The sequence below is a fragment of the Anser anser genome (assembly GCF_964211835.1).
Source record: "Anser anser genome assembly, chromosome: 2".
Lineage (NCBI taxonomy): Eukaryota > Metazoa > Chordata > Aves > Anseriformes > Anatidae > Anser > Anser anser.
Genome location: NC_139721.1, coordinates 50,770,050 through 50,792,826, shown reverse-complemented (window position 1 = coordinate 50,792,826; position 22,777 = coordinate 50,770,050). Strand labels below are relative to the sequence as shown.

Below are 22,777 nucleotides of genomic sequence, written 5' to 3'. Positions count from 1 at the left end.
GCTAATAGGTCCAAGGCTTAATGGTGCTTTACAAAGCAAAGGACACATGACAGTTCTTTCCCACATTTGCTTAGAAACAATTAAGTACTCCAGTTCCAGGAAAAAAAAAATCTTATTCTGGTAAATTACTTTTGTAAGATCAGAAAAAAATAGACTTCTTTGCAGACATATAATAGTCTCTAAAGGCAAGATATTTATTTTCAAGTAAATGTAAACAACAAGCTTGGAGTTTAGACAATTCCCAGTTCATTTTAACTAACAAAGGCAGAGATGAGAGCAAAAAATAGTAATTGTCACCTGACAGCATACAGTGTCTCACCCTGATTTGCAACTTTGGAAATATAAGAACCAAGTTTTCGGAAAGGCTCTGTTTTCACCCATGGGGCCTTATCACTGCAGTCACAAGTGGCTTTCATCTGCCCCCGCTTTAGTAGGGAAGGAGGGACTGTGATTCATACCCGCCCCAGTGGGCAGGAAGAACTGCAGTGCTGTACTTGGCAGTTCTGATCCACAGTTTTTAATTTTTGTTCTTTCACACCAGAAGGGGAAAATAATTTAAGTTTCACATCTTCAGCCTTGTTTAGCCAAATAGCAAACCAAATAAGTTATCAGTTGACCAAACCTCGCTTTGTTTGGCCAAAGAAATAAATAAGCTACTGGGTTTGGTCTGAAGACTTTCTGGAACAGAAAACTTCTTGTCTCTTCTCCATGGCTTGTCCCAAGGCAAGCCATGCAAGGCAAAACCTTAAAAGAAATCGGATGCAACCAAAAAATATGCAGACAATTGAGAGACATGTGATGAGCTTCATTCTCTGAATAAAATTTTTACTGCACTGAGATAGTGCAGATTCATGGAAGGTGACAAAAGAGTCTTATTTCTGGGCATCAGGATGCTGAGAAGGAAGGCTGCCATCACCCCTGTAGTGCAGGGAAATCTGTGAAGTGCTATGCAGTGAAGCAGGAGTGTGCTGACCACCTGAAAGAAGGTCAAGAAGAAACCATGTTAATCTTCAGCCAAGACTAGCAAAGTGAGATATGCAGAGGACTTTCTAACTGGGAAGGTGACGAGTCTCTAGGCAAAGCCACAGAGAAATGCTGAGGGACCTCCTTCATTCAAGGCATTTAGGAAACATTTGACAAACATCTTTGCCAGTAGCCTAGATATACTTGATACCTCTCACTAAAAAAATTAGATTAGGTCATTTATTGAGGTCCTTAACACATTAGATTTCTATGATTTCTATTTCTATTATTGCTAAGAGTAAGGTATAGAAATACAAACAATATCTTACCCATATTTATTACGTAGTATAAAAACACATATGTATTCTGGAGCAAGGCCCACAGTAACAGTCCAAAAAAAAACCCAAAACATAAGGAAAAAAAATATATTTTTATTTTCCCAGTCCTAAAAGAAGGATTGTCTTTGACACCTTTGCATTAAAACAAAATTTTGAAAAGCAGAAAAAATTGCCATCTCTTATCTGCAAGAAAGGAAAAACAAAATAAAATCCTGAGTGAAAGGTTGACTTTTTCATCCATTTAAAAGAAAAATAAAAGGAAGAAGAAACCATCTTTTCTGAAAGTGCTAATCCCAGTGGCATTGTAATAGCAGAAAAATATCTTCCTCAAGTTCTCTATGCAAATAATCTTCATCCACTTTTAGATAATGACATTTGGGTAGAGACGAATAGATTTCCTGTGGGAATGCTTTCATGTCACATGTGGTATTCAGTTCCTGAAAACTGCAATTGATCTGTGGGGGTCAAATCTACTTAAACCATGTTTAATATTACCAGAAATTAGTCCTTCAATAGTCTCTTCTTCAGGCAAAATATCAATAATCAACTGGGTTCTCTTCTATACTGACATAATGCATACAATATTGTTGTTGCTTTGCAGAGTATGTACTTTGCATTTTTTCCACTTTCAGATTCACAGTTTGGTTAGTATTAATAGATGTAAACTCATAAACTGAATTTTCACTGAGATTAGTACAATCTACATGGCTCCAGGCCTTCAGTTTTGGCAGTGCCAATGCTACCTTAGCAATGAGTCTCTTGTGAGAAAAGCTCTGTGCAGAAATTGCACAGTACTCACATGATAGCTGTTGAATATGTGTTTGAAATTAAATATCAGGTGTGTTTGCAATTAAACTGTGTAGGGAATCCTCAACACAAAATGACAGCTGTCAAAATCTAGGCTTTCCCCTACTCTAAGGCAAAGCTTTGGAGGGATGAATTTATTGCAGAAACACTAATAGCCGAGACTAATAGCAATCTGCTGCGCCATAAGTTTGGGACCCTATTCTGATTTTCCTGGAGTACTCTGGTATTTGTTTGTACAGATAATGGAGGAACTGTACGAGACTTTATAGATGCCATTACTTTCTGTATTTCCTTATGAAAACCATTCTACCGAATACTTGTTCAAAATGCACACAGCCCCACATTGGAGGTGTCTGTCTGCAACATAGGTGACACAGACTGAAGCTCCTGGGACTAGAGCACCTCAGAGCTGTAGAGAGCACAGCTGGGGATGTAAGAGTGTAAAAACTGCTGTACCATCTCAGACCAGTGGTCCATCAAACCTGCTTGCCTATCTCAAACAGCAGCTGCTACCAGAAGCTTGGGAAAGAATACAAGAACAGGGCACACATATATTGATGATTTCTCCTCACATACTTACAGCTTCTGGGTATCTGTGGCTTAAGGAATTATTGAGATTTTAAGTGTATCCTCCTTCTGATGTTCTGTCCTTGTTTGACTTTTCCCTGTGAATGTGTCTAATTGCATTTTGAACTGTTTTATACCTTTGACTTCCATTAGATATGTGAACAAGTTTCACAGCTTAATTAGGAGCTGTGCCTAATCAAGTGTCTGTTCTGAACTGGACTATGAGCTTTTTTTCCCCCTTCATCTTGTTTCAAAGGGATCTTTAGTGTGACTAGAATTTCAGTTCAACACTTTTCTGAAACCAGAACTGCTACTTGTTTCATGCCTTTGCTCTTATTCTCTGGTATACAGGGCAATACTAAATTGCCTGCTGTGGATGACAACTGAATTCTTTATCTGCATATTATCAGCACTGTTGACTTGCCCTTCAAACATAAACAAAGAGTTCACAGGCAGCTTGGAGGCTGGGTAGCTCAAAAGCTGGTGCCAGGCTCCCTGCAGACAAACATGCTCAGAATCAAGTGCCAAGCAGGTTTAACTTAAACTACAGCTTTCTTACTGAGTAGGGTGGGAAATAATAGAGCTGACAGTGTCAAGCTTTCCACACCGATCTTGGCTACCCTCCCCTTATCAGGCAAGAGGAAGAGACAAGCTAATTGTTTGATCAGGATTAGCATTATCTGCTACCAGTCACTAATGTCCGTTTAGAAGCAAAAATCAGTCAGTATTGTAGCTTACAGTATTTACATGTAAATACTTCCAAAATATTATTTTGCACTTTAATTACTAGTGTGAAGAAGGGAGCATTGTTATTTCACTTAATTACTATATGATATTTGTCTTTCATATTTGTCTTACATCCATATCGCTGTGTAGCACAGAAACCAAGTGAGTTGATATACCTTATTAGAGGCTGTAGCAGTGCAGAAAAGAACATATCTATATTATGGATTTTTAAACTGATGTAGCAGCATAGCTGCAAACCTACTTTCTTGCCTTGATTGAAGCCAGGCTTGCCCTGAGGTGATCAACTGCAGTATGAATACCTAAATTGCACTGGTTATAATACCATTTTACATGGAGCATTGTGTTTCTCTGTTCACTTTGCTGGTATTATGACCAAAGCACAAAATTCAACACCTTGACAGCAGGCGTAGCTTTTGTATTTAAGTCACAAACAATATTTTCCAGTGTTAAGAGTAAACACAATTAATTTGTTTTAAAGAGTTTTTTATTATTATTATTTATTTAAACATCACTTTTGCAAATGTTATATGGCTTTTAAGCTTTTTTTTTCCTCTATTGCTAGTGTTCCCTATAGAAGACCAAGAAAGGGACAATTTTACTCTCACAGAGACTATTTCACTTAACAAAGAAGATTCTGTACTGAAAAAAATGATACCCATTCTACAAAGAGCCAGGAAAAAGACGGAAAGAAGGTGGTTTGGACTGTTGGTAGCTGCCATTGGGATGTTCCTCCTGTGTTCAGTCCCAATCCAGCCAGCAACAGCAATGGCACAGAGCTACCTCTCAGTTTTTACATCAGAGTAATACATTGTGTCTGCTCTGTTCTGATGAGCCTGCCTCCCTGCAGCACCTACAGGCATTTCTGAGACATGGGAATTCCCTTCTCACAGTTTATAGGGAGTCCTTGGAAGGTCCAGTATTGATGTGGAACCATCTGTGGCTGGGTAGACAAGGATGAGGTGTGAATATGTCTTCCTGATGCATTAGGCCATCCCAGTGTTAATGCTGGCTAGAAGGAAGACCATGGCCGACAGCCACATGGGATGAAATTAAAGAAAAGCCTTCAGGCTTTGGCTTATTTTCTGTTGGATAGCATAAGGAACATTTCAGAAGAGCCGGATTTTTGTTTGTACAGGTCTTTCTGTTATGTCAGCCATTCCGGGCTGTTTCAGCAACCAAGACAGGCAAATACAGCAAAGATTTAAATCAGGGCAGGTTTGCTCTGTACATAGGACAACAGCAAGCTCTAAAGAGATCAGATGTCCCAACCCACCCATGTTTGTGCCATTTCCCCAGTCTGGCTCCAAGAGATCTTGCCAGAGATGCACTGGCTCCCACATGAACAGTTTGCACTGAGTTGCAGAAGGGCTGCTCTTTTTCAAGCCAGCATGTTACAGATGTACACTGCTGGACCAAGAGTTAATTGTTTCAGTTTTCAAAGAAGGGGACAAAATTTAGCTCTGGAAGACCAGTGAGACCTGATTAACAGAGCCTATTGGGGAAGCAATTTTGGAATAAAGATTTCACTTACATTATCATAGACACATTTGCAAAATGGCATAATTTTCTCTGTAATTTCATTCAACAAATTGGAACAAAAAGCCAGAGAAGTTCTGAAAATGTTGAAAATGCTCTTTTTGTCACTTTCAGAAACATTCTGAGGTGTACTTTTTTTTTTTTCCAGAAGTACCATTCATTTAATTTTATATTTTCCTATAAAATGGCCACATCTCAAAATGAAATATCCAGGTCGACCTGAAACTAATCCTTTATGAAATACCCTTCTGCATACAATCTGTGAAGTTACTGGTGCTGCAGCTAATGAGGACAAGTGTCCAGTCCTTTGCCAGGTGGAATTTCCATCTTTTGCAAGGCTCTGTTAATAAATTGTAACTTCAAGGGGTCTGGAAGGTCATGATTTTTCTCATTGCACACTTGCAAGAATCAGATTTTCTCACCACAGATAATAGCAGCCTGGAGACAAATGATTACTATATGGTCTCATTACCAGACTGCCTGGCCTTGAGACAGCTTCTGCTGAATGGCTTCTATAGTCAGATAATACGTTGTTACCCATCTTCTAGGATTTACCTTTTGCTGCTTGTTTTGTTCCCAACTCACCCAGCATGGACACTCATTATTTCTCTGCTTTCTCATGAGGTTTTTTTAATAACACTGCATGGTATGATGATAAGTTTAGAATTGCACCCATCCTCTTATTACTGTTACCACATCTCCCATCACCCCATCACAATCCACTTATTTTTCTCATTCATCTGCTCTATATTGTCACCTAGCTGATACTTTCTTTGAAACAAGTACTGTCATTTTCTGTGTGTATCTAAATGGCACCTGCCACAGTGAAAAGCCAGGCCAGCTGAGAAATGCTATTATATAATTGTGTAATAATTGCAATTAACATCAAAGAGAGAGAGACCTTAAAACAAGCTCATCTTTCTGCTTCCCTGGGGTGTTCTTATCTCCCCTTTTGCTTTTTCTCATGCTTTTTTTTTTTAATCCACTTTTTTTAAAAAAAAAAAGCTTTAAAAAACAACAAAAACAGATAACTTCAAATAATGGCCTTTCTCGGTGTCCCTCTGTATTCACCTGGTACATGTGCTGGCTGGCAATCTTATTGCAAAAATAGTTATCAGTGAGATTTAGGAGAATTGGCTGAATGGTATCCACCTTCAGGATCAATGTCATTAAAAGAAAAAAAAAAAAACAGCTGAAATTAAATACAAATGCACACTCATTTGTTGTGTCCTAGTTCAAAAATGCCCTTCAGACAGATGGATAGCTTTTACTTCACTTATTCCCTGGCAGTGAAAATTAAACACTTGAAAGACAGTGGCAGTCTGACCCCTCCTCAGCCTTCGCAGGAGAAAGACTACGCTCGTTGCACAACAGGGTCTGCACGCTCTGTGATTTTGCTTTTTGACCACAAGATGTCTCCTGCAAACCATGGAAATAGCAAAAGACTGTAGCAGGCTGCATTCTGGCGAGGTGACGCATTGCACAGTCCTGGCTCTTAGGCTCAGCCTTAGTCTCACGCCTGCCTGGTAAGAAACCTGATTCAGATGCATCCCACTTGTTCCAGCAACTCCAGCTTCAAAAGGTCTGGAGCATGGGCAGGATTAGTTTTGCACAAAAAGTTTACAAATGTCACAGAGATTTCAGTCCCTGTGCAGCTGTGAAAAAAGATGTGGTATAAACAGAGTTTATCATACCAAGCAGCCTTCAGGAAGATGCACAAGAGGAGCTTTCCAATGAATGTCCCACCATCTGCCACCCTAGGGAAAAGCCTCCCAGTGAGCAATGGTCAAGTCTGAAGAAAGAAGGAAAACCAGCTTAAACTTCTCCTTGGAGGGACAGACTAACTGTAACAACCTGTAGGCATTTACAGAGAGTTCATAAATATCCTATGGGCAATACAGACCAAAAGACTGGCAAACACAAGTTGCTGAGAAAATCCTATGCAAACCAACTATGTGCACAGAAACGAGAACTTCCTCGAAACATAGTGTTTGGGGGATTGATAGAAGCTTCAAAAACAAACATGAGTTATTTTGTGAGAACACAGCAAGCATTTAGCTCTCCTCTCAGCAGAGTTATTTTTATGCTTGTCCAACACTGGCTATTGTCTCTGCCCGTGGTGGACGGGTGGTGAATGTAGTCTGCACTCATTGTTTCCTCTCATGTACAACAAGGCCCTCAGCATGCAGCCAGTATTTTGGTTAATGCATTTCTTCATCCGTACTCTAACGCTGCATTAAAGAACAGGCTTGCCCTTGGACTGCTTTGTTTCTAGTGTAGGTTCTCCTTTCACAAACGTAATTGAGTGTAACTTGTAACTGAATTGCCCACTTTGAAGTTAGAGCTTGTCAGCATGCTTGAGAATATTTGTTTCTACAGCTTTCTATTAATAAAAATCTTGTATTCAAAAATGTAGTGCATTTGAGTTTAAAAACAAACAAATGAACAAAAAACAATAAATAGAAGGTTTGGGGGAATTTTTAAAGAAATCTTTTGAGGTCTTCTGAAAAAACATTTATTTTTGTCCTCATCAATTATCTTTTCTGAAAGAAACTGGGATTGAAATGAGTTCTTAAAATCAAAAGTGTCAGTTATATTGAATGATACACTTAGATATGTTGATACAAATAGATATATTGAATGATTATGTGTATCATCCTATTGATATAATTTTTAACTGCAGCTTGTAAGGCACAGAGGCATGTGCAAAAATTAAGTAATGTTAATTACATCCTACAGATTGACAGGAGAAATCATTTGGCTGAAGCAAACCAGAGAGGGAGGCAGGGAGAAAACCCTGATCTCTGGATTACCAGTGCTACTATACCAGATCTACTGACCTGCAGAGGTTTCTGAAACTTCTACCTGAAATCAGTGCCAGGGTGGTTGTCCTGGTGCTTCCCCAGCCAGCAAGCTCTGAGGGGAAGAAGCCTTAAAGGATGAGCAGCTGCTGGGTGTGGTGTCCTGCAATGTAACTCCCTGAGGCTGTGCTTAAAACCAGAGCCACCACAGAGAGAGGAGACAAGATTGTTGCCCCTCCTTCCCAAGCACTGTGCTCCAGTATTTCTTAAAGCTCTTACCCCAGCAACAGGCTTCTTCTTTAAAGATGTCAAAGGGTCCCCTCTTTTTTATACATTTGTCTGCTGTTTAGCTCTACAAGACATGCATGTCTGGCACATGTCATAATGTATTTGAAGGCATAAGTTCCTGTTGCAGTGAGAAGGGTGTAACTTCACGTAGGTACTTTTCAAGTTACATTCCGTGTTATGAAAAGGTATGCTCTCCTCAAAAACTTTTTCTGTCCTGAGCAGCTCCACTGAGGTCGACAAGAGGCCTTTACAGGCAATTCAACTGTTGTTGAATAGAAGTAGTTACCCAAAAAAGAAAAAGAAAAAATGAAAAAAACTACTGGCTTTTAAATATGTATATTATATATATATACAAGAATTTATGTATATATATATAAGAAGTCTAAATGATAACAGAGGCTATTCTGAGGTGTAATATATAAACTGATTTGTAGTCTTCGTGTGAAATTATCATAAAATCATAAAGGTTGGAAAAGACCTCCAATATCATCTGGTCCAACCATCGCTCTACCACCAATGTCACCCACTAACCCATGTCCCTAAGCACCACGTCCAACCTTTCCTTAAACACTGAATACATACCTCCAAAGTGTACTATTAAATATTACAATATGAAAAAGTGTTCTAAGCATTTTTGTAAATTTTTGTTCTTGAAATATTGATTCAACAGTTCTGAAGGGCCACTTGGATTTTCTGTAAATACCAAACCAAGGTGGCTAACAAATGTATTGTATGGCTGCATTTCTCTATGCAATGTGCATTATGCAATTTATCATTTAGGTATGTTACTCATCAATCATGAATCATTGTTAAAAGGAGATGTAACTCAGAATGCTTAGTAAGATGCGTGAAAGTGTTGTAATTTCAAATTAACTGTGGAAATGTATAAATAAATTGGTAATTACTACTCTCTTAGTTGTATGACGGTAACTACAGGTCTTAATAAGAATTTAATTGAATGGTAACCACTGTCTTTTCTAAAACTAGTAGTTAGGCCTTGAGCTGAAGTATTCTGATTTTCTAAAACCTTCCCACAGTGATGCCTCAATTCCTCAATTTTCTGAGAGCCCATACAATTAAACGTGTGTGTGTGCACGTGTGCATTTCCTGCATGGGACCCTGGTTAATGTTTGATCTGCACAAACAGCTTCATACTGGTCTAAGTGTATTTGTTTTTCCTACTGGTCTTAGCAAGCATACCAGAAATCTGACTAAAACCTTAGAACACCTAAGTGTTATTTATTGGTAGTGTCACAAAATGTTCACCCAGAATGACTTCTAGCTTTAAACTCACCAAAATTGGTTTTGTCCAATTTAATCTCTTCTCCATCCCCGAAAATAAATTAGCTGAACTCCCATGAGGAGATTCCTGCCTCACCTGTCAGAGCTGATATAGAAAGAAGTAAACACAAACTAAAATAATCTTAAACTAATCTAATACTTCTTTTCATTTTAGCATCCATACTTACCAGATTCATCAAGAAACCAAACTCTTCTGTACCAAAGTAGCAAGAAATTAAGCCCCACTGTACTTAATCTTAAATATAACTGTGGAATTAAGCATAAACCACTCCTTTGTTTGAAATCGGCTGCTGCACTTAACCTGAAGTAAACTCAGTGCTTTAGCCCTTGGTGTCCTAATCCTTGCACTTAACCATCACCCAGAAACTCCTAATTGACTCTGAATGAGCCATAAATTATTTGCCAGCACTGATCGTGTTTTTCCTGTATGTCTTGCAGAATTCAGCAGTAAGCTGAACCCTTCAGTTCCTGTTTTTCTGGACCCAAACCTAATTTTAAAGCTTTGATATAAGCCTAATTTTATTCTATCCCGGAGCAGATCAAGCTTTTGTTACCCTGAAAATAAATTCAACCTACCCTTGCTCCATTCCTCATCAAAGTCCTAGAGGTCTTAGTAGATCCTGAATCTTCCTGATTTTTTCAGCTTCCCACGGACTGAAACCTAACATTAACCCTAACCCAAGCACAGGGTTTACATACATCCCACCAATCTATTCCAACACGAGCTGCTGGAAACAGCAGTCTGTTTTATTTCATTCTCCTACCAATGCCAGTCCTCACTGTGTGCCTCTTGGATGCAGCAATCATTTGACTTCTCAGCCTTCTTGAGCGCTGGGTAACAGCCAAACTTTAATGCTAGCGTTAATCACAACTCAGCATTTAATTTGCAGTTGTGGCTGGCATCTTCATCCCCTATTGCATTTCTGGATCAACCCTTCCTATCTGAACCTCTAGCTGCAACTCCAGACTTCACTGCAAGAACCCACATCCTATGCTGTTCTTCTGATCTTCATGCCCTCTTTTTCTGAACCCAGTTCTTTACCCCATCTATCACTAGCCTTGGAACCTACCCTCCTCTGTTCTGCTGCCACAAACCTTTCACCATGCCAACCCCAGCCATTGCCCCACGTCTGTGATAGCAAGGAATGAAGAAATTCATCAAGATCCTGCAGCGTCCATGAGGAGAATGGCTGGGTTTATTGCGGAAGAGTGTTTAGAAGACTGGAGATGGTGCTAGGTAAGGCCTGCTCTGAGGCAGGAGTGACTCACACAAAATTTGGAAAGGCTGCATCTTGTTGGGGGCGGATAATATTTGAGTTAGGGTTTAAAAAAAAAAAAAAAAAAAAGAGTTGAAAATGAGTTCTGTTGATTGCTGAGTTTTGCAAATCCTACTGCCACAAGCACCCAGTGATCCACAGTTAACAAGTGGGGATCCATGGTTAAGGTTTAAGCTGCACAGGATGATTGGCAAGATTCATGTTGCCTTTAAATGAAGGTCCGGGTTTCTTTATGGAATTGCCAGGCCAGAAGGCTTGTGAGGAAGAGTACCACAGACACAGTGGGTTTGTTTATTATGAGTTGGTAGAAATGGAGGCCGCTGCTCTGTAGGTATTCTAGAACTGGGATTGTGGGTTCTGGGTGGATAGAACTGACCATTTTTGTTTTCTGCATTTGTCAAGCCCAGTGCACCCTAAAGCCAACTACTGGTTAAAGCTAGGGTTAGAATCATAGAATCATAGAATATCTGAGTTGGAAGGGACCCACAAGGATCATTGAGTCCAACTCCTGGGTCCCTAAAGGACCACCCCCCAAAAAAATAAAAATAAAAAAAATCAGACCATGTGTCTGAGAGCGTTGTCCAAACGCTTCTTGAACTTCAGCAGGTTTGGTGCCATGACCACTGCCCTGGGGATCCTGTTCCAGTGCCTGACCACCCTCTTGGTGAAGAACCTTTTCTTGATATCCAGTCTGAAACCACCCTGTCACAGCTTCAAGCTGTTCCCTCAAGTCCTACTACTGGTCACCAGGGAGCAGAGCTTAGCGCCTGCCCCTCCGCTCCCCTCGTGAGGGAGCTGCAGGCCGCCATGAGGCCTCCCCTCAGAAATGGCATTAGATTTGGAGTATGGGATGAGTATGGGCCTGGAATGGGGGGTTTGTTTCCAATAGAGATGCTCGGGATTATTAAGTGGGGGATCAATGCTAGGAATTGAAAATGGCTTTTTGGCATTTGTTAGCCTCACAGGAGCTGTCGAATCCATGTGTAGACCCTTGGATTTCAGCAATGTTTATTTTAAATGAGACTGGACATGCTCCTTTCCCCAAGGGAGACTGGGAAAGGAGCTGAAATCATGCAGAGACATGAGGCACGGCTGCAGCAGAATTCCGGGTGCATGAGCTTGAAAGAAACCCGGGCTGCAGAGGACTGGGTACTGTGCCAGGATTTCAGCAGGGAGGCAACCTCTGTGGCAGGCACCCAGGGGAATCGGCAGGCTGGTTCAAGCAGCGAGCAGGGCAGTGTGGGATCGTAGCTGAAGCGCTCGGAGTGATATAATTAACTTGAAAGAGGGATGCAGCTGCATAAACTCCACATCCACACTCACTCTGGAGAAGGAGCAAGCTCACGTGACGGGGAGCCCTTCTGCACTTGAAAGCACAAAGCAATTCCTCTCGCCATCCAAGAAGCAGCTTTCCCATACATGAGGGTGCTCGCTCCTCGTTTTGCTCATCCACCTGCGTGCACTTGCATGCCCTGTGGGAAGACGTAACCGAACGATAGTGTCAACAGTCATGAGAGTACTTGACCTGTTTCTTTACCTTTGTGATAGACCTTGGAGCAGAAAGCTGGCCAGGCTGCGAGCCTCCCTCCAGAGACCTGCAATGATAGCTGCTCCTCCTGGGTGCTGGCCCTATTGCTGATCTGGGAGAAACACACAAAGTAGAGCATGCAGGACAAGAGCTAACAGCTTGGAGATATAAAAATGAGGCTCAGATCCTTATCCTGTGTAAAAAGTACCATATTGCTGAGTGGTACACCACCTGGGGATGGCGAAGGGCCCTTGAAAGCAAAGAGAAAAGCAAAACAGAAAAACAAATAGAAACAGAATTTTTTAACTATATATATATTAGTTGCTGTGGAATTTTAGAAAGTCAAACAACTCTGTCAGGGGTAAGATGATGGGAATATATGACCATGGCTCCTTAAATGCAGCTTTCAGACCAGCCTTTTGAAGGCTGCTACCCCACCCAGCCACGTGGATAGGTCGGACTCCACTGCTTCCTGAGAGACGCTGGCAGCCAGAAAACAAGTCCAGGCATAAAAGCGCAAATCTGTTCACCTCACTAAATCCTGTGTAGGGCAGAGGATCAAATTGCTGTGTAACAGTTACCTTTTTTCAAAAAATATTATTAATTAACCATTTGCAGTAAATAAGACAAATTCTTCCAGATTTGTAATTGACACTAGAGCAGGCTCTGGGTTAATTCTTTGCTCTGCAAAAGGCTAGCACTGCTATGCACCATTAGAAGTGGTTGGTGCTTAAATGAGAACTTCATTCATCAGGTTACTTTGGCTATTAAAATTATACCATTTTTTTCACCATTCTTTCTTCAAAATTTACTTGTAGAAAGTTATATTTTCACAAATACTGTGTTGCTTTCTTGGCATTTCTTCCCCTTTTCTCAGTGACTGCTTCTGCTTATGGAGGACATGATGAATTATAATTAAATATATATATATATTTCCTCCATTTTATCTCATGGAGAATCTCCTTTTTTCACTAACAGTGGAGGGGGGCAAAAAAAAAAAAAAAAAGAGAGAGAGAAATATTTTGGGGATCTTTTACAGAAAAATGAGTTTCCTGTATACATTTGTTTTTCTTTATTATTTTTTTAAGTTAGGGAAATATTGAATAAACCCCTCTCTATGAGCCACTGTACTACAGGGTGGAAGATGGACATGCCCATACACTTGCTTCACAAGTTGAAGGAGTTCTTGTTTCACCTGCCACCGCTCCTCAGAGACCAGCATATAAATGCACTCATGAATTTAAATGCACTTGTTTTATATAAGGTTTTCACAGGAGTCTCAGAGAAAAAGAAAAAAAAAAAAAAGACATCAAGATTTAGAATTGTTCAAAGTTGAACCCTTAATGTGCAGCCTAACCTACACTCTTCACAAGTATATTTCCACCCAAGAACATACAATGTTTCCATTATTGCATACAAGGAGACTGGTGTCTGAACAAATGTCTGTTCATGAATTTATACATATAGATAATAATGAATATAAACTAGTTGTCAAGTCCATGCTGGATACTTATAATGAATTATTGTCCTTAGACTTAGTTGTAAATGTACTGTTTATATGCATATAGCAGTATGAACTCTGTTTTTCTTGAAGAATATATTATGATAGGAATCCCCCCAAAAATCAAGAGCACAAAGGTTTCCCAGGGTGCCTTTGAAGGCGTTCTCCACAGAAGTTTGCCTTCAAAGGCTGCCAGAGCTCAGACATTCCTATGTTGCAGCTAAGTTTTTGAAGTTCTCCAGGAAGCTTTGTTTCTGTGTGGCCTCAGGACACTTCTGCTATTTGTTTTTACTTTTCTTGCTCAGAAAAAATAAACCGGGAGGTACCGTGAAACCAAAATAATCCATATATTAGGTACCACAAGAGGGTGCAGTTGCATTTTGTTAAGTCTGGAGCCAACCACAAATAACAAACGGATTGCAGCAGCAGCTGCCTAGCTGCCTACAGAAATGACTAACAAAAGCAATTATAGAAAAAGACAAGAAAAAATATATTGAAACACACTGAATACATTAATAAACAGCACTTTGTCAGGTGATGTTGGCTAAAAAAAATAACAAACACTAATACATTTATACATTTAAAGTACCTTTGAAACCATAGCAAGATCCATTTGTATTTTGTTTACTCTGAGCTAGTGAAGAGCCACAAGTGCTCCAAAGGGAAGTACTCCGCTATGAAATACACCCATCCATTTTAATTTGACTCCACAGACATTCTCAGAATGATCATGAAGCAAAAAGAGCATTGATGAATGTGTGATGAAGTCCAGAATTGTTAGGATTATTTTGCATGTCTGCCTAGCAAGGCTTTTTTATATTCCTATAGCTCTTATTATGAAAGCACCCAACAGGCTCGCCATGGGGACTAGCATTCCATTTTGAAAACTGTGCAAAGAACAAAAAAAAAGATGATGCATGCCTGCAAGAACCAGATAAGCGATCATGTAACACAGCTGACAAATGATCCGCATGCCGATAGGCAGTCATCATTGTCAAATAGCAGGCAGATTCCTGATCTGGTTTGTTGCTCTGCTCTTCATGCTTGTTGTTCCCTTAAGCCTCTGCCACCCAAAGGTGTGGACTCCCCACCTCTCAGTGCCTTCTGATCTATATGGGACACTTTGGTCTGGCCCAGGGGCTGGGTTCATGTGTGGGAAAAAACTGAGAGGTGGTGAGCTGCAGAGCTTCACTGACTGATCTGTTCATCACTTCTGCTCCCAAACTTGCTGAATTACCTGTTTATTACCCTCAGCAAAGCATGTGATTAATTTGGGTTACAGAAAATGACAGGCTTTGCTCTCTATCCACTATCGTAATGATGAAGTCTGCCCTGATACAAAGGCAGCCAGGACAAAGTTTGCCACATTTAACGTGAAAGTTGCCCTGAAATATAGATATTGAGATGTCTGCCAATTCTAGAAAGCCAGAGGCTCTCTTATACTTTGCAGCCTCCATCTGCCATCAGGGACTCACGGCCACTTTTGCAACACCAAGGTTATAGGATAGCCTGGCAGGTTATCCTCACTACCAGCATCCTCAAACTTCAGTAAGAGAACCCTATTCCATATCTTCTACTTTGCTGTCATCAGTAAAATTTGTGTCCTTTTCTTAGAACTGAACCTAGCAATATATTTCTGGGTAATAAATAACAATGAATTTTTCCTTACGTTTCTATAGCTACAAGTATGTTTCCAAAGCTAAAAGCTGAAGCTTTTGCTTTGTACACTGTTTTTTTGTTTTTTTTTTTTTTTTCAAAAGCAGTGTTTTGTTTTTTAAAAAAGTGCCCACTCCCATCAAAACAGTTGTGAAATCTTGTGTGGGATTTTTCACCTCAAAGGCCTAAGCTTTCAACAACAGTTCTTTTACATTGTTAAACAAGCACAGCTTTTGAGGGCCTCTGTGAAACATCATATTTTCAATGTGTTGAAACATAGCAAGTCATGCCACATGGATTTCATTTTGTTATATTCACTGTCTATGAAATATACTTACCTTTATGCTTCGTGTAAAACATGGAGATAATATAAAATTCTTATTGCCAGGTTGGAGCAGTCCTAGTGTTCTCTAGGGAGGACGTTTTCAAATGTGCTTGGTTTTGGCTTGACGTCTTCCCCCATTGCTGCCCCAGAATTTTCTGTTCATGCTTTTTAATAGAGAAGTGGTTTCTGCAATATTCTGTTTTTCCACAGGAAAAAAAGATGGTTATGCCAAAACAATGTAATGTCCCTTTGGGAGAATAAAAGAGAATCCAAAATGTTTTGAACTGCCCAAGTGAATCTAAATGTTTTCCTTCAGGATGGCTTGTCATTACTCATCAGGAGTTTGTCATGGTTAGGTCCCTCATTTCTCCCTGTCATCTGAGGTCCCTGAATGGATTACATTTTCCATAAAGAACAATAGAGACCCTTCTAGCTGTGGTATGATGATCCATCAAAGGCGCCCTAAGCCCACATTTCAAAACCCAAATATTGTGGAACTTTCCATGTTTTATTTTTCTTCCCAATTAGAGAACAAAAGCAAAAATATGGGACAGTGTAGGACAGACAGTCTGATTTTCAGTAGGCTCTGTTTTGAAAGAACTAGGAACAGGATAAGCAAATTCCTGTGTTTTGGAAAATCCCACTTTAACCAAAAGTGAAAGGGAAAAACAAGCAGAAGGAAGCAGCAGGTGAGCCACATTAATGTAATCTTTAACACCACATATTTTTCTTGAGTATTTAGTATTTCTCTTTGCCTTCATATTATTAATTAACATTGTTCCATTATTGTGAGGAGAATGATAAATGTTTCTTTATATCCCATAATTTACAATTTATTCTATGAACAATTAATTATGTGATGGTATTCGGCTGCCACAATCTGTTTAAAGAAAGGTAGGGACCATAAGCAGATAGTGAAGTAAGATGTTACTTTAAAAAATAAAAATAAAAAAATAATATTCTCTCTGCAGTTTTCCAAAACAACAGGGTCTATTACTTACATATTTAGAGGAAAAAAAGAATACCCACCAGATCATTTTTTTTTTTAATGACTCAAAATTTGGAGAAACGCGTGTCAATAAAAGTTCTACTTTCTAAAAAAAAAAAATATATATATATATAAATCTTAACATTGTCGTTTTTATATTTTCAGTTCTGAGTTCATGGCACGTACAGAGTTTTCTACTGAGTCTTTATAGCAGCTTTCCCACCACAACCCCCTTTTGAGGAATACAAACCTAAAAAGTTCTGAAAAGCTGTGACATATCACCAACTTAAATGCTCATGTAAAGGGGCTCAGGCTGGATTCTGCTCTGCTCGTTTCCCCACTTGAGAGTCAGCTTCTAGAGAAATGTGCTGATAAAAGAGCAGGATCGCAGCCTGAAGCATGAAAAGAGAGGAACTCGGAAGCAGAGTCTTCCTTATTTATTCTTCCCTGTACTTTTTTTTGTTCTTTTTAAGCAAGGGGTGGAGAAGGGAAGGGCCGCTACCACTTTCCCACAGTAATTGTTGCATGGTGGGAGGTCCATCCCAGTGCTACGTTCCTACCTAATTGCAAAGAAATGCTGGCTTAGCCTTTGAAGCCTCGGAGCGGAGCATCTCCAGTCTGCTTGGCAAGTAAGGCTTGTGGGAGGATATGTAGATAGTCTGGGGAGAGCTCAGCTTAGATGAACTAAGCCCCTACATGTGAAGTGAGACTGTGCAGAGGCTTACTCACCACCAGGTCAAATGTGGGTGTATTATTAAGAGATACCGCAAAAGTCATATCCCTGACATCAGCATGGGAGATTTGCTAAATTTCAAATGACTGTTCCCAGTTTGGAGGTCGAAGTACTTCTCTACAGATCAGCTGGAAAAGTTACTTTCTTCTGACATGAGAAAACAGCACATTTTCACAGTGCAGGTGTCCCCGCAGCGAGGCAGACAATTGCCAAGAACAACCTCAGCCTAAGAAGTTGAGGCTGGGTGGTTGCAGGCAACTGCAAACTCACTAGGCATCATTAACCAGCAGCAAGGCTACCAGCGCTGCTTTTATTAAATCCAGGCTTCTTCCACCTGTTGATGTGTTTCTCACATTTTAAAAAATGAGTTTTTCCACCGGTGCCTCTTGTCTGGCATTTGTTGCCTCGGATGCCTCGCTCCTGACTGTCCCACTGGTCCTTACACCGATACTTATGGAAGGACGAAAAAAGAGGCTGTGGCTGCTGCAGCGGAGCAGAGCAGGTAACAAGGAGGGAACAAAAGGGGATTCGTCTGGAGCAGGGTGGGAGCTGGAAAAGAGCCATGTAGGGCCAAGTAACAGTTAAATATTAGGGAAACAGAGCCACTGGTTCTTCCCTCATCCCCACCACTACCGCAGTCTCCTCATCTATCAGTGTAGCCACATTGGGGTTTTCTAAATTCTGAATTTTAGCAGAATTCAGACTGTGGCTGCAGCTGAGGAGGATTAAGGAGTCGCTGGTCTCCTCCTTATGCGGTTACCTCTTTCCTCACAGCAGTGAGTACAACTGTATATATCTCACTCCCTAGATAAGTTGTATCAACCCTACCTCAATTTTTTATAAAACTGCGAAGAGACTTAAACTGACTGCGATCGTGTTGACAGAACTGCAAAAATACAGGGAAAAAAATGATAGCTGTAGTTGTACTGGCAGACCTGAGGGGACTGAAGCCTTCAGTTGAAGGAATAGTGATGAGAAAACAGAAGACGGGAGAAGAAATAACAGAGATACAGGACATGCCAAATAAAGAAAATCGCATCTGACAGCTGTCCAACTTTCTGAGATCTCTACATGGTGCAAACCATTCGTGTTCACCTGTAATGGTGAGCACCATGACAGTGAACAGCCCCATCCTGATCAAAGCTCCACTCCAAGGATTTGTCTGGCATCCCGGACTGAGGCATGATTTTGCTCCTGGAGCTATTCCCAAAGTAATAAACTTCATCACATTCATCTCCAAGTGAAGAGGGAAAGCTTTCTGGTGCCCAGGAACACCAGCCAGACAATTATCCTCAAAACACCAGGGCACGAATAAACAACCAGGCATGGAAAATTCAGATCTGTTAAGGATTAATGCATAACAAAGGGCACCGACACAGGCCCCCAGAGATTGTCCATCTTCAGTCAGGGTGGGAGCAGAGAGGAAAGGACCACCCTGAGATTCAAGCAAGGCTGAGCACAGGAACTACCAACCAGCCCTGAGGAGGAGAAGACAGGGGAGTACGGCAGGGATGTGAAGGATGGGGTGGGCAGAGGAGAGGCTTATTAGGGAAAGACTTCTCCCACAGGGCCATATGAAGATGACGTATGTAACCCCTATGTCTTTGTAAGAAGAAAGTTGAATTTTGCTTCATTTTGCTTAGTTTTACGAAGTCATGTATAAAATCTCTGTATCAGCATGCGTATCCAGCAGCTAAAACTCAGGGCGCCCTGGAAAAGAACTGAATTTGGCACAGAATCCCCCAACGACTCTCTCTAAATTCTGTATTAACATGGATTTTGCAGCTAATAACATTAATAAGTGTGTTTCTTCCACAGTACTATCTTAGGCAGTCAGCACAATGTGCAAGAATAACTTAATAAGTAAAACCAATATTTATACATGCAAGTCTCCCAAAGTCAGCAGAAACTGCTCCTTTACACTGGCTGCCAAATGAGGTCAGAAGTCTCTTAAAGGCTCTGAACGGCTCTAGCACTGATGTCAAAAACAAAACTAGTTCAGGTCAGTTTTAACACATGTATTTCTTTTTCTCCCACTTTCTGAATAAGAGTGCACGACCCGCTTTGTGAGGAAGAGAGTATAAATTCCAAATCTCTCAGAAGAACACAGTGACTCAAAAAATGCATTACATTTTTCTGCACATGTATGATTTCACAGGTTTCAGATTTTTCAAACATGAAATTTAAATGAAAGCACTTGTCTGTACCTATTCATACCTGTGTCTGTGCACTTCCACTCACAAATCACGCAAGATCCAAAGATACAGGATTTGTAGCTGCTACCAAAGCAGGGCTGGGTGTTAAGTGCTCATCATACAGAACACTGCCCTTGAAATAAAGGCAGTAGCTATTTTAAGTAACCATAAGCAATACTTATGTGCAATTCAAAGGAGATCGGATATAAAGAGATAAAGATTAGAGTACAGCAATACGGCTTTCATTATACAATGTAATCCAGCGTGTCTGATATAACTGGATGTGACACAAATGTAAATAGCAACAGGTTTGGAAGTGCAGTGTTTTCCAAGAGTGTAACATGCTCTCAGAATAGTTACTTCTGAGACATCAAAAATAATGTTTCATTCAATCTTTTAAAAAATCACAACAAAACCAACCTCCACACACTTGCTAAAAGTATAATATGTGTAAGTAGTTGGTCATGTTTCAGAAGATCAAATGGAAATGTTATCTGAGTAAGAGCAGAATACTTAATCTTGCAAATAGAAGTGAGTAGCAAACACAAAGACCCCGGCTATTTGGAGATGCAGAATCATTTTATGGCAAAATGGGATATTTGTGAAGAAAACATTTTGAAGATTAACATAAAGTTTAAATAGCTTGCTTGTTTCTGAATAAGAAACAATGACAGATCCACCACTTGGTGACTTAACACCCCTTCCTTACTGAACTACTACATGCATATGCAATTTGCGTTATATCCAAGGAAGATGTTTGACTTTTAAAAATCAATGATCTTATTAATAATTTCACTTTAAGAATTTAACATGACAAAACAAAAACTACACACTTAACAATTAGAATAATTAGATTCAAAAGAAATATCTATGCTTTGCTAAACTCCCAATTCTTAAAATATTTACATAAGTGCTTAAAAGTTAGTATGCGATGAATACCAATTAATTCTAAGAACTGCTTTTTGTAATTTGATTACATTACACAATAGACAATGGGAACTTGCTGATGAATTTTAGGAGGTGTTGCCATTATTTTCCACACTTTTAAAGCTTAGATTAGGCCTTGACTACCATTTATTTCTCAAAATGAAAGGATGAATTTAGGTCCAGGTTTCTTTTAAAAGTTATTTGGAGGAGGAGGAGGCCATGAACCTCTACAGTATTTTATTTTTTGTTCATATTTATTGGGAAATAATACCAACAGTTGTGTTCAAAAATGTCTCAACGTTCCCAAGTTACTCTATACCTATAATGTGTACCATATATTAACCTTCAGCATGTATTGTTAAAGCTCTTCAGAAAATCAGTCTGCCCACCTCCTTCAAAATCTCAGGGTACAAGTCCTGTATTCCTCAGTCACAAATCAGTGAAACCATACAAGTACCTGAAATAACCCAGTTTGCCTTCCTTCATATCTGTTCCTCTGCTCCTCCTTCTTTCTTCTCTTATACCTGTATTCCCTCTTATATCCCTAAAAATACTTCATCTGGCATACTCAGTTCTTGATCCCACCAATCACAAGGTAATTTGAACCAAAACACATTTAGAATTGTATAAATATAAGTGATTGCCTTCTTTAGAAATCAAATCTATAAGAATTTTCACAGATATAAGAATTATGTAAGAATTTTCACAGATAGCCTATATTTAGGAATTTACCTGAATCTTTGTGATTATGCTAATGCCAACCTCAACAGCAGCAATTCTCCTAAAATACTAAAAATACAACACAGTTGTTGCATTAACAAATGCTGAGCCTGTCTGAGGGGCTGGTCAGGAAATCATAGCCAGCACATGGCAGCAGCTCACCTCTGCAGTGGTAGCATCTCACTCCGCATCCCAGCTGTGCTACAGCTCCTCCTTCCCCTTCGTGTACATGGTCAAAAATATAAATTTAAACCAAAAGGGTGGAGAAATTCGTAAAAGCAGGCACTGGTCTTAGCTGACTCTCAGCTGAGACTGGTACCAGCTACAGCTGATGCCTCCTGAGTGCACAGCGAGGGGTTTAAGCCCGACCTTTATGGCTTATGGCACTTACAGCACTGCAACAGATTTTAGAGCCCACTCAATAGCAGCCGAGCAGTAACAGAAGAGAGCTTTACCTAGGTAAAATGTGGCGACAGGCTGCAGGCTGACTCACAGGCAGAAGGTGGCAATGATGTCCCGAGTCCCTTCTAGCGCAGAATTAAACAGAGTGAGCCACCAGCAGCTTGATGGGTTTAAGTCACCTGTTCCACATGGCCTCATAAAAACGAGGAGCGCTCAGACTGCCAGTAACAAGTGCAAGACAATTTAAGAAGTGGCCAGTTTTTCCACTGCAATGAAAGCATGTCTAGCCTCCACGACTCCAGACTCAAACCCTAATCTATTCTTTCACGTCCACATGGTGCGGGGCTGAGCTTGTTACCAGTTGCAAGACCGGTCATCTCCTCTTCCCCCAAACTGCTGTGCTATTTTAATCACACTGGGCTTGAAATTAAACATGCCAGTCTCTTCACTATTGAGAGAAGTCGATCGCTGGTGCAGCCCTAGTACTCTTTGTGGAGGCACATCTGGGCAGTCAACAGCATATATGCTGTAAGAGAGCAAGCGGAGGCCACAGTCAACTGCTGCCTTTCAGAAACCCACCGACACTCTCCTTATATTGCTCCTTGGCAGAGAAAGCAATCGGAGAGGTACGATGTACTGAAAATCCCAGGTAACCTGTCGTTACCATATGCGTACAGCCAGGTGCGAAGAGAAATCCCATCCACCTACCGCAGGCCTGAAACCTAGACACCAAACTTGGCAGTGCCAAGAGCCAGCATGCCTCTAACCATAAAGCTTCAGCCCAAAGCTGCTCCATTTCTTACCAAAAACGAGTAATTTTGAAGCGTAATGATGACGACATCCTTGAGGCTGTCATTTTTTCAGATATGCAAGTTCTACCACTGAGATGTAAAATTAACCACGTGGCGGTGCTTGCCTGTGTATAGGCAAACGCGACCGATGCTGGAGGTCAGACTGTGTTCCCACCAGTGCTGGGAAGCAGAGACAGACTCAGGCCTCTGCCACTCCGCAAATACTCCTCGGTTAAGTAATTCGCTGTCCAGCTCGATTCATAAAACTCGCTGTTGATTTCTAAATTAAAAATCAATTCTTTATAATGTGATTTAGGCTCCTGACAGGGCAGGAAAATGATAAACTCCACCACGCTAACAGGATTGCATGAATATGATTTATGGT

General features: G+C 40.4%; 1 long non-coding RNA gene across 1 annotated transcript; it reads right to left on the bottom strand.

Moving 5' to 3' along the window:
• Positions 1-8,074, bottom strand: LOC310893256. Its single transcript, XR_014578846.1, has 3 exons — positions 7,799-8,074; positions 6,653-6,750; positions 1-976 (listed from the first exon to the last, which is right to left on the bottom strand). It is a non-coding gene; the product is annotated as an uncharacterized lncRNA (long non-coding RNA).
• Between the last annotated feature and the right edge of the window lie 14,703 nt (positions 8,075-22,777).